Source organism: Triticum urartu, chromosome 6 (assembly GCF_003073215.2).
Source record: "Triticum urartu cultivar G1812 chromosome 6, Tu2.1, whole genome shotgun sequence".
Classification (NCBI taxonomy): Eukaryota; Viridiplantae; Streptophyta; class Magnoliopsida; order Poales; family Poaceae; genus Triticum; species Triticum urartu.
In genome coordinates this window covers 56239970-56251621 of record NC_053027.1, presented here as the reverse complement: position 1 = coordinate 56251621, position 11652 = coordinate 56239970, and the positions used below count along the sequence as shown (strand labels likewise).

The window sequence follows — 11652 nt, the reverse complement described above, 5'->3', positions numbered from 1 at the left end:
ACGATCGAATCTCGGGCAAGTAACATACCGATGACAAAGGGAACAACGTATGTTGTTATGCGGTCTGACCGATAAAGATCTTCGTAGAATATGTAGGAGCCAATATGGGCATCCAGGTCCCGCTATTGGTTATTGACCGGAGACGTGTCTCGGTCATGTCTACATTGTTCTCGAACCCGTAGGGTCCGCACGCTTAAGGTTACGATGACAGTTATATTATGAGTTTATGCATTTTGATGTACCGAAGGTTGTTTGGAGTCCCGGATGTGATCACGGGACATGACGAGGAGTCTCGAAATGGTCGAGACGTAAAGATTGATATATTGGAAGCCTATGTTTGGATATCGGATGTGTTCCGGGTGAAATCGGGATTTTACCGGAATACCGGGAGGGTTACCGGAATCCCCCGGGAGCTATATGGGCCATAGTGGGCCTTGGTGGAAAAGAGAAGAGGCTGCCCTAGATGGGCTGTGCGCCTCCCCCTTCCCCTAGTCCTATTAGGACTAGGAGAGGTGGCCGGCCCCTCCTCCTCTTTTCCCCCTCCGCGAATCCTATTCCGACTAGGATTGGGGGGGGGGGAATCCTACTCCTAGAGGGAGTAGGACTCTCCTACGCCCTCCTCCTTGGCCGGCCAGCCTCCCCCCTCTACTCCTTTATATACGGAGGCAGGGGGCACCTCTAGACACACAAGTTGATCCACGTGATCTATTCCTTAAAAGAGAGCTTCTTTATGGTAGGATTTTAGAATAGAAACAAGAGTACGTGGCTACCATGCTTCCTATTTTACATAGCATACACCAAATATTCAATGGTAAATTAGTTCCAATGCAATAGGATAGTGTGAGTAAGAGTAGAAATAGAAGGGCACTACTTCTGTTACCTTAATGTCATATATGTGGTGACCATACTGTCAGCAAACATGCGCAAATATTTAGCAAAACCTATCTCAGGTAGACAACTAACCCATTATGTTGACGAATAGGATTACAAAATCCTCAACAAAAGGCAATGGTAAGTATCCAAATCCACAAAAATGGCAATCATAAGTATTCATCTGCTAATGAAATAGTTAATCGGTAGTTCACTACATTCAAAACAACATTGGAAAGTATTTTCAAATATAACCTAAATGGCACATACATGAAGAACCATCATAAACTTCTCCCCCTCTTCGTGTCATCTGACTTGAACTTGGAAAGTTGGTTGTCACTTTAGCAGAGAAAACATCAATGTAGACGGCAGGAACAAAATGATGCCCCATTAGTAAATTCAAGATGCGATTCCCGTAATTCACTGGCTGATAAGTACAAAGAGAATAGCTGCTAAATTCACTATTTAGGTATGGAGAAGTTACCATTTCTCAAGAATCGAGAAGAATATAATAGTAGAATCCCCAAAAACATCTTTCTGAACAATAAACATTTTCTTCACTTCCTTCTCATGTTCATGATCTCTCAAAATATAGCTAAAGATAATAACAAATATTTAATCAACACTGGCACATTTAAATCATTTCTTCACAAAAAATCCTCTGTGTAAAGTTAGAAAGAGAAACAAATGATACTTGTTTCAGCTGCTTCTAAAAGTATCTCTTCTTATGTGATACATTTTTCCCTCTTTCCTCTTAATTTTCTGGACCATTATAAAAAGAGGGGTTAGTCAACTAACCTAAAAAAATGACATCCTTTGGGTACAGGTTGGATGGTTGACGAAACCAATTTAACAACATTTGATGCAAACCTCAGTGGTTTGATTTTAACCAATTTAACAACATTCACTTTTTAGCTTTTGTCATGATGACAGGTGGGTTGGTCGATTGCCTAATGCTCCTCCCAGGAACCCAATCATGAGGAAAGTCCAATGTTCATCCTCTCGTTTTATCTAGTCAATTGTTGAGGCATGGATTAACAGTATAACTGAATAATTATACAATGGATGCTTATCTTCTGATATACTTATGAGCTAACACCGGTACCTCTCACATACATCCTTCTCTGGTCATCATCAGGATCAGGTTCCTGCAAAGGAATTGGATTAGGAAATGGAATGACAAATTTAGTTGGAACAAATAGAAGATCAACAAAAGCTACAGAAAATCAATTTGACAGATTGGAAGGAGAAGGAGGGATCTCATATCCTCGCCAAAAACACTGTCGAATTATCACAAGCAGGAAAGTACCATGACCAAACAAGGAAAAGGGGCAATTTAACAACAAGAAACAATGAATTCAGAGGAGTAATCGATATTCCTCACCTTCAGATGGAGGAAGCTCGCAGGCGAGATAGCAGCCAAGGATACATAGTAGACGCCTTGACTCGGTGGCTGGACGGTGGCGTCGGGGAGAGGCGAGGCGAGGTGGTGCGGCCGGCGGAGAGCTCACCGCGGGCTCAGGCGTGGCCGGCCTCGTACGCTTGAGCCCATGGTGTGGCGTCGCGGAGCTCTCCGCCGGCGGTTGGCCCGCATAGGTCCATGTCCCTATCGGTGGCAGCAGCTCCCGCGTGCCTCTCGCCGTCGAGGATGAGGGGCGGCAGCGTAGGGTAGGGGCGTGTGGGGGGAGGCGGGGGCAGGCGACGGAAAGGGGAGGGGGTGCGTGCGTCGGCGTGGTCGGCAGCGAGATAATGGGCGTGCCGCGGTTGGGGCATACAGATCGTGGGGGGATTTTATTAGCATGGTGGACCAAGGTATTTGCGGGCACTAAAACATGATGGCTTGGTGTTAAACACAGGAGAATCATGAGTCGTTAGATTTAATGTACCGACGGTGAAGATTGCTTGGTTCTCCGCCCTCTCTTTCTTTTATAGTGGTATGTTTATGTGTACTAGTATGGTTTTCTTTTAAGTTTGACCAACCTTATATATATAAAACTAAAGTAAGCTCCCACACGCACATTCATCAATATGCCGCCGCCGTCATTGCGCATGCTGGCGCCCGCCTGCTCCGGCCAACAACTTCTCGCCCATCACCACTGTGTCGCCGCCATCCCTGTGCCATGAAGGCGAAGGCTCGCCCGCTCACGTCGTCTGCAGTTCCTCCTTGCGATGCCGCCGCGCTGCGAAGCACATGAGCAGCTGGTGGAGCCGTGTCTATGCACGCACCGTACAAAGAGGAGGACGAGCGCGTGCTCCAGCACGCTAGCAAGGAGGAACTACCATGTCATTGTCATCTCTGGCCGCGTGGAGGAGGCGCGCATGGTGGCTGTCGCGGCAGAAGCTGGTCGCACGCGCGTCGAGCTCGCAAACCGGGTGCGGACGCGGAATCTACCTGCGAGACCTTGAATGCCACATGGATCCTGCAATCTGAAGGAGCAATTTGGGTCAGTCGACTCATGTGAGCCATTTGATGCAACATGGATGGCTAGAAGGGCTTCTTCCACCTCTTCTGTCGTCTTCTTCCTTCGCTCCGTCGAACTTCTTTCACAAATCGACTGACCCAAATTATACTACTAGTACGAATGTATTAAGTACAGTAGGAACACGTGTTGGGGAACGTAGAAGAATTTTAAAATTTTCTACGCATCACCAAGATCAATCTATGGAGTCATCTAGCAACGAGGGAGAGAGGAGTGCATCTACATACCCTTGTAGATCACGAGCGGAAGCGTTCAAGAGAACGGGGTTGATGGAGTCGTACTCGTCGTGATCCAAATCACCGAAGATCCTAGCGCCGAACGGACGGCACCTCCGTGTTCAACACACGTACTGAGCGAGGACGTCTGCCGCGCCTTGATCCAGCAAGGAGGAGGGAGAGGTTGAGGAAGAGGGCTCCAACAGCAGCACGACGGCGTGGTGGTGGTGAAGCTGCAGTACTCCGGCAGGGCTTCGCCAAGCTCTTATGGAGGAGGAGAGGTGTTGGGGAGGGGAGGGGCTGTGCCTTGGATGTTGTATGCAGCCCTCCCCTCACCCCTCTATTTATAGGGGAAGGGGGAAGGGGGAAGGGGGCCGCCCCCCTCTAGATGAGATCTAGAGGGGGCGGCGGCCAAGGGGAGGGGGCCTTGCCCCCCAAAGCAAGGGGCGCCCCCTTAGGGTTTCCCCCAACCCTAGGCGCATGGGCCCTAGGGGGGTGTGGCGCCCCAGCCCACTTGGGCTGGTTCCCTTCTCCATACAGCCCATAAGGCCCTCCGGAAGAGGTGGCCCCTCCCGGTGGACCCCCGGAACCCCTCCGGTGGCCCCAGTACAATACCGATATGACCCCGAACCTTTCCGGCGACCGTATGACAACTTCCCATATATAAATCTTTACCTCCGGACCATTCCGGAACTCCTCGTGACGTCCGGGATCTCATCCGGGACTCCGAACAACATTCGGTAATCACATACAAGTCTTCCTAACAACCCTAGCGTCACCGAACCTTAAGTGTGTAGACCCTACGGGTTCGGGAGACATGCAGACATGACCGAGATGACTCTCCGGTCAATAACCAACAGCGGGATCTGTATACCCATGTTGGCTCCCACATGCTCCACGATGATCTCATCGGATGAACCACGATGTCGAGGATTCAATCAATCCGTATACAATTCCCTTTGTCAATCGGTACGTTACTTGCCCGAGACTCGATCTTCAGTATCCCAATACCTTGTTCAGTCTCGTTACCGGCAAGTCACTTTACTCGTACCGTAATGCATGATCCCGTGATCAACCACTTGATCACATTGAGCTCATTATGATGATGCATTACCAAGTGGGCCTAGAGATACCTCTCCATCATACGGAGTGACAAATCCCAGTCTCGATTCGTGCCAACCCAACAGACACTTTCGAAGATACCTATAATGTACCTTTATATTCACCCAGTTACGTTGTGACGTTTGGCACACCCAAGGCACTCCTACGGTATCCGGGAGTTGCACAATCTCATGGTCTAAGGAAATGATACTTGACATTCAGAAAAGCTACAGCAAACAAACTACACGATCTTTGAGCTAAGCTTAGGATTGGGTCTTGTCCATCACATCATTCTCCTAATGATGTGATCCCGTTATCAATGACATCTAATGTCCATAGTCAGGAAACCATGACTATCTTTTGATCAACGAGCTAGTCAACTAGAGGCTCACTAGGGACGTGTTGTGGTCTATGTATTCACACATGTATTACGATTTCCGGATAACACAATTATAGCATGAACAATAGACAATTATCATGAACAAAGAAATATAATAATAACCATTTTATTATTGCCTCTAGGGCATATTTCCAACAGTCTCCCACTTGCACTAGAGTCAATATTCTAGTTACATTGTGATGAATCGAACACCCATGCAGTTCTGGTGTTGATCATGTTTTGCTCTAGGGAGAGGTTTAGTCAACGGATCTGCTACATTCAGGTCCATATGTACTTTACAAATCTCTATGTCTCCATTTTAAACACTTTCACGAATGGAATTGAAGCGACGCTAGATATGCCTAGTCTTCCTATGAAACCTAGGCTCCTTGGCAAGGGCAATAGCTCCAGTGTTGTCACAGAAGAGAGTCATCGGGCCCGACGCATTGGGTATGACTCCTAGGTCGGTAATGAACTCCTTCACCCAGACTGCTTCTTGTGCTGCCTCCGAGGCTGCCATGTACTCCACTTCACATGTAGATCCCGCCACAACGCTTTGCTTACAACTGCACCAGCTTACTGCCCCACCATTCAAAATATACACGTATCCGGTTTGTGACTTAGAGTCATCCAGATCTGTGTCGAAGCTAGCATCGACGTAACCCTTTACGACGAGCTCTTCGTCACCTTCATAAATGTGAAACATTTCGTTAGTCCTTTTCAGGTACTTCAGGATATTCTTGACCGCTGTCCAGTGTTCCATGCCGGGATTACTTTGGTACCTTCCTACCAAACTTACGTCAAGGTTTACATCAGGTCTGGTACACAGCATAGCATACATGATAGACCCTATGGTCGAGGCATAGGGGACGACACTCATCTTTTCTCTATCTTCTGCCGTGGTCGGTCATTGAGCCGTGCTCAATCTCGTACCTTGCAATACAGGCAAGAACCCCTTCTTTGACTGATCCATTTTGAACTTCTTCAATATCTTGTCAAGGTACGTACTCTGTGAAAGACCAATGAGGCATCTCGATCTATCTCTATAGATCTTGATGCCTAATATATAAGCAGCTTCTCCAAGGTCCTTCGTTGAAAAACACTTGTTCAAGTAGGCCTTTATGCTTTCCAGGAATTCTATATCATTTCCCATCAACAGTATGTCATCCACATACAATATGAGAAATGCTACAGAGCTCCCACTCACTTTCTTGTAAATGCAGGCTTCTCCATAAGTCTGCATAAACCCAAACGCTTTGATCATCTCATAAAAACGAATGTTCCAACTCCGAGATGCTTGCACCAGCCCATAAATCGAGCGTTGGAGCTTGCACACCTTGTCAGCATTCTTAGGATCGACAAAACCTTCCGGCTACATCATATACAGTTCTTCCTTAAGGAAACCATTAAGGAATGCCGTTTTGACGTCCATTTGCCATATCTCATAATCATAGAATGCGGCAATTGCTAACATGATTCAGACGGACTTCAGCTTCGCTACGGGTGAGAAAGTCTCATCGTAGTCAACCCCTTGAACTTGTCGATAACCCTTAGCGACAAGCCGAGCTTTATAGATGGTCACATTACCATCCGCGTCTGTCTTCTTCTTAAAGATCCATTTATTTTCTATGGCTCGCCGATCATCGGGCAAGTCAGTCAAAGTCCATACTTCGTTTTCATACATGGATCCTATCTTGGATTTCATGGCTTCCAGCCATTTGTCGGAATCCGGGCCCGCCATCGCTTCTTCATAGTTTGAAGGTTCACCGTTGTCTAACAACATGATTTCCAAGACAGGGTTGCTGTACCACTCTGGTGCGGAACGTGTCCTCATGGACCTACGAAGTTCAATAGTAACTTGATCTAAAGTTTCATGATCATCATCATTAACTTCCTCTCTAGTCGGTGCAGGCACCTCAGGAACATTTTCTTGAGATGCGCCACTTACCGGTTCAAGAGGCAATACTTCATCAAGTTCTACTTTCCTCCCACTTATTTCTTTCGAGAGAAACTCTTTCTCTAGAAAGGACCCATTCTTGGCAACAAAGATCTTGCCTTCGGATCTGAGGTAGAAGGTATACCCAACAGTTTCTTTAGGGTATCCTATGAAGACGCATTTTTCCGACTTGGGTTCGAGCTTTTCAGGTTGAAGTTTCTTGACATAAGCATCGCATCCCCAAACTTTTAGAAATGACAGCTTAGGTTTCTTCCCAAACCATAATTCATACGGTGTCGTCTCAACGGATTTCGACGGAGCCCTATTTAAAGTGAATGCGGCAGTCTCTAAAGCATAGCCCCAAAATGACAACGGTAAATCGGTAAGAGACATCATAGATCGCACCATATCCAATAGAGTGCGATTACGATGTTCGGATACACCATTGCGCTGAGGTGTTCCAGGCGGCGTGAGTTGTGAAACTATTCCACATTTTCTTAAGTGTGTGCCAAATTCGTGACTCAAGTATTCTCCCCCACGATCTGATCACAAGAACTTGATTTTCTTGTCACGTTGATTCTCAACCTCACTCTGAAATTCCTTGAACTTTTCAAAGGTCTCAGACTTGTGTTTCATTAAGTAGACATACCCATATCTACTCAAGTAATCAATGAGGGTGAGAACATAATGATAGCCACCGCGAGCCTCAACACTCATTGGACCGCACACATCAGTATGTATGATTTCCAATAAGTTGGTTGCTCGCTCCATTGTTCCTGAGAACGGAGTCTTGGTCATTTTACCCATGAGGCATGGTTCGCATGTGTCAAATGATTCATAATCAAGAGACTCTAAAAGTCCATCTGCATGGAGCTTCTTCATGCATTTGACACCTATGTGACCAAGGCGGTAGTGCCACAAGTATGTGGGACTATCATTATCAACCTTACATCTTTTGGTATTCACACTATGAATATGTGTAGCATTACGCTCGAGATTCATTAAGAATAAACCATTCACCCTCGGAGCATGACCATAAAACATATCTCTCATATAAATAGAACAACCATTATTCTCGGATTTAAATGAGTAGCCATCTCGAATTAAACGAGATCCTGATACAATGTTCATGCTCAAAGCTGGCACTAAATAACAATTATTGAGGTTTAAAACTAATCCCGTAGGTAAATGTAGAGGTAGCGTGCGGACGGCGATCACATCGACCTTGGAACCATTCCCGACGCGCATCGTCACCTCGTCCTTCGCCAGTCTCCGCTTATTCCGCAACTCATGCTTTGAGTTACAAATGTGAGAAACCGCACCAGTATCAAATACCCAGGAGCTACTACGAGTACTCGTAAGGTACACATCAATTACATGTATATCACATATACCTTTCGTGTTGCTGGCCTTCTTGTCCGCTAAGTATTTGGGGCAGTTACGCTTCCAGTGACCACTTCCCTTGCAATAAAAACACTCAGTCTCGGGCTTGGGTCCATTCTTTGGCTTCTTCCCGGCAGCTTGCTTACCGGGCGCGGCAACTCCCTTGACGTCCTTCTTGAAGTTCTTCTTACCCTTGCCTTTCTTGAACTTAGTGGTTTTATTCACCATCAACACGTGATGTTCCCTTTTGACTTCTACCTCTGCTGATTTCAGCATTGAATATACCTCAGGAATGGTCTTTTCCATCCCCTGCATATTGAAGTTCATCACAAAGCTCTTGTAGCTCGGTGGAAGCGACTGAAGGATTCTGTCAATGACCGCGTCATCCGGGAGATTAACTCCCAGCTGAGTCAAGCGGTTATGCAACCCAGACAATTTGAGTATGTGCTCACTGACAGAACTATTTTCCTCCATCTTACAGCTGAAGAACTTGTCGGAGACTTCATATATCTTGACCCGGGCATGAGCTTGAAAAACCATTTTCAGCTCTTTGAACATCTCATATGCTCAGTGTCTCTCAAAACGCTTTTGGAGCCCCGGTTCTGAGCTGTAAAGCATGCCGCACTGAACGAGGGAGTAATCATCAGCACGTGACTGCCAAGCCTTCATAACGTCTTGGTTCTATGGGATGGGTGCGTCACCTAGCGGTGCTTCTAGGACATAATCTTTCTGGGCAGCTATGAGGATGATCCTCAGGTTCCGGACCCAGTCCGTATAGTTGCTGCCATCGTCTTTCAGCTTGGTTTTCTCTAGGAACGCGTTGAAGTTGAGGACAACATGGGCCATTTGATCTACAAGACATATTGTAAATATTTTAGACTAAGTTCATGATAATTAAGTTCATCTAATCAAATTACTCAATGAACTCCCACTCAGATAGACATCCCTCCAGTCATCTAAGTGAAACATGATCCGAGTTAACTAGGCCGTGTCCGATCATCACGTGAGACGGACTAGCCAACATCGGTGAACATCTTCATGTTGATCCTATCTTCTATATGACTCATGATCGACCTTTCGGTCTTCCGTGTTCCGAGGCCATGTTTGTACATGCTAGGCTCGTCAAGTCAACCTAAGTGTATTGCATGTGTAAATCTGGCTTACACCCGTTGTATTCGAACGTTAGAATCTATCACACCCGATCATCACGTGGTGCTTCGAAACAACGAACCTTCGCAATGGTGCACAATTAGGGGGAACACTTTCTTGAAATTATTGCGAGGGATCATCTTATTTAAGCTACCGTTGTTCTAAGCAAATAAGATGTAAAACATGACAAACATCACATGCAATCAAATAGTGACATGATATGGCCAATATCATTTGCTCCTTTTGATCTCCATCTTCGGGGCTCCATGATCATCGTTGTCACCGGCATGACACCATGATCTCCATCATAGTGTCTTCTTGAAGTTGTCTCGTCATCTATTACTTCTACTACTATGGCTAACGCTTTAGCAATAAAGTAAAGTAATTACATGACGTTTATGTTGACACGCAGGTCATAAATAAATAAAGACAACTCCTATGGCTCCTGCCGGTTGTCATACTCATCGACATGCAAGTCGTGATTCCTATTACAAGAACATGATCAATCTCATACATCACATATATAATTCATCACATCCTTTTGGCCATATCACATCACACGACACATGCTGCAAAAACAAGTTAGACGTCCTCTAATTGTTGTTGCAAGTTTTTACGTGGCTGCTATAGGTTTCTAGCAAGAACGTTTCTTACCTACGCCAAAACCACAACGTGAATTGCCAATTTCTATTTACCCTTCATAAGGACCCTGTTCATCGAATCCGATCCGACTAAAGTGGGAGAGATAGACACCCGCCATCCACCTTATGCAACTAGTGCATGTTAGTCGGTGGAACCGGTCTCACGTAAGCGTACGTGTAAGGTTGGTCCAGGCCGCTTCATCCCATGATGCCGCCGAATGAAGATAAGACTAGTAACGGCAAGCAAATTGACAATATCGACGCCCACAACTGCTTTGTGTTCTACTCGTGCATAGTAACTACGCATAGACCTAGCACATGATGCCACTGTTGGGGAACGTAGCAGAATTTTAAAATTTTCTACACATCACCAAGATCAATCTATGGAGTCTTCTAGCAACGAGGGAGAGAGGAGTGCATCTACATACCCTTGTAGATCACGAGCAGAAGCGTTCAAGAGAACGGGGTTGATGGAGTCGTACTCGTCGTGATCCAAATCACCAAAGATCCTAGCGCCGAACGGACGGCACCTCCGTGTTCAACACACGTACGGAGCGAGGACGTCTCCCGCGCCTTGATCCAGCAAGGAGGAGGGAGAGGTTGAGGAAGAGGGCTCCAACAGCAGCACGACGGCGTGGTGGTGGTGAAGCTGCAGTACTCCGGCAGGGCTTCGCCAAGCTCTTATGGAGGAGGAGAGGTGTTGGGGAGGGGAGGGGCTGCGTCTTGGATGTTGTATGCAGCCCTCCCCTCACCCCTCTATTTATAGGGGAAGGGGGCCGGCCCCCTCTAGATGAGATCTAGAGGGGGTGGCGGCCAAGGGGAGGGGGGCTTGCCCCCAAGCAAGGGAGCGCCCCCCTTAGGGTTTCCCCCCAACCCTAGGCACATGGGCCCTAGGGGGGTGTGGTGCCCCAGCCCACTTGGGCTGGTTCCCTTCTCCATACAGCCCATAAGGCCCTCCAGAAGAGGTGGCCCCTCCCGGTGGACCCCCGGAACCCCTCCGGTGGGCCCGGTACAATACCGATATGACCCCAAACCTTTCTGGCGACCGTATGACAACTTCCCATATATAAATCTTTACCTCCAGACCATTCCGGAACTCCTCGTGAAGTCCGGGATCTCATCCGGGACTCCGAACAACATTCGGTAATCACATACAAGTCTTTCTAACAACCCTAGCGTCACCGAACCTTAAGTGTGTAGACCCTACGGGTTCGGGAGACATGCAGACATGACCGAGACGACTCTCCGGTTAATAACCAACAGCGGGATCTGGATACCCATGTTGGCTCCCACATGCTCCACGATGATCTCATCGGATGAACCACGATGTCGCAGATTCAATCAATCCGTATACAATTCCCTTTGTCAATCGGTACGTTACTTGCCCGAAACTCGACCGTCGGTATCCCAATACCTTGTTCAGTCTCGTTACCGGCAAGTCACTTTACTCATACCGTAATGCATGATCCTGTGATCAACCACTTGATCACATTGAGCT

At 47.0% G+C, this 11652-nt stretch overlaps 1 long non-coding RNA gene across 2 annotated transcripts; it reads right to left on the bottom strand.

The window, feature by feature from the left end:
* Positions 1-825: 825 nt before the first annotated feature.
* On the bottom strand, positions 826-2014 carry LOC125516125. 2 transcript variants are annotated; one of them, XR_007287240.1, is made up of 4 exons: positions 1565-2014; positions 1355-1465; positions 1141-1209; positions 826-1054 (listed from the first exon to the last, which is right to left on the bottom strand). It is a non-coding gene; the product is annotated as an uncharacterized LOC125516125 (long non-coding RNA). The 2 variants fall into 2 exon arrangements; XR_007287239.1 differs by having other exon boundaries at positions 1355-2014.
* Positions 2015-11652: the final 9638 nt, after the last annotated feature.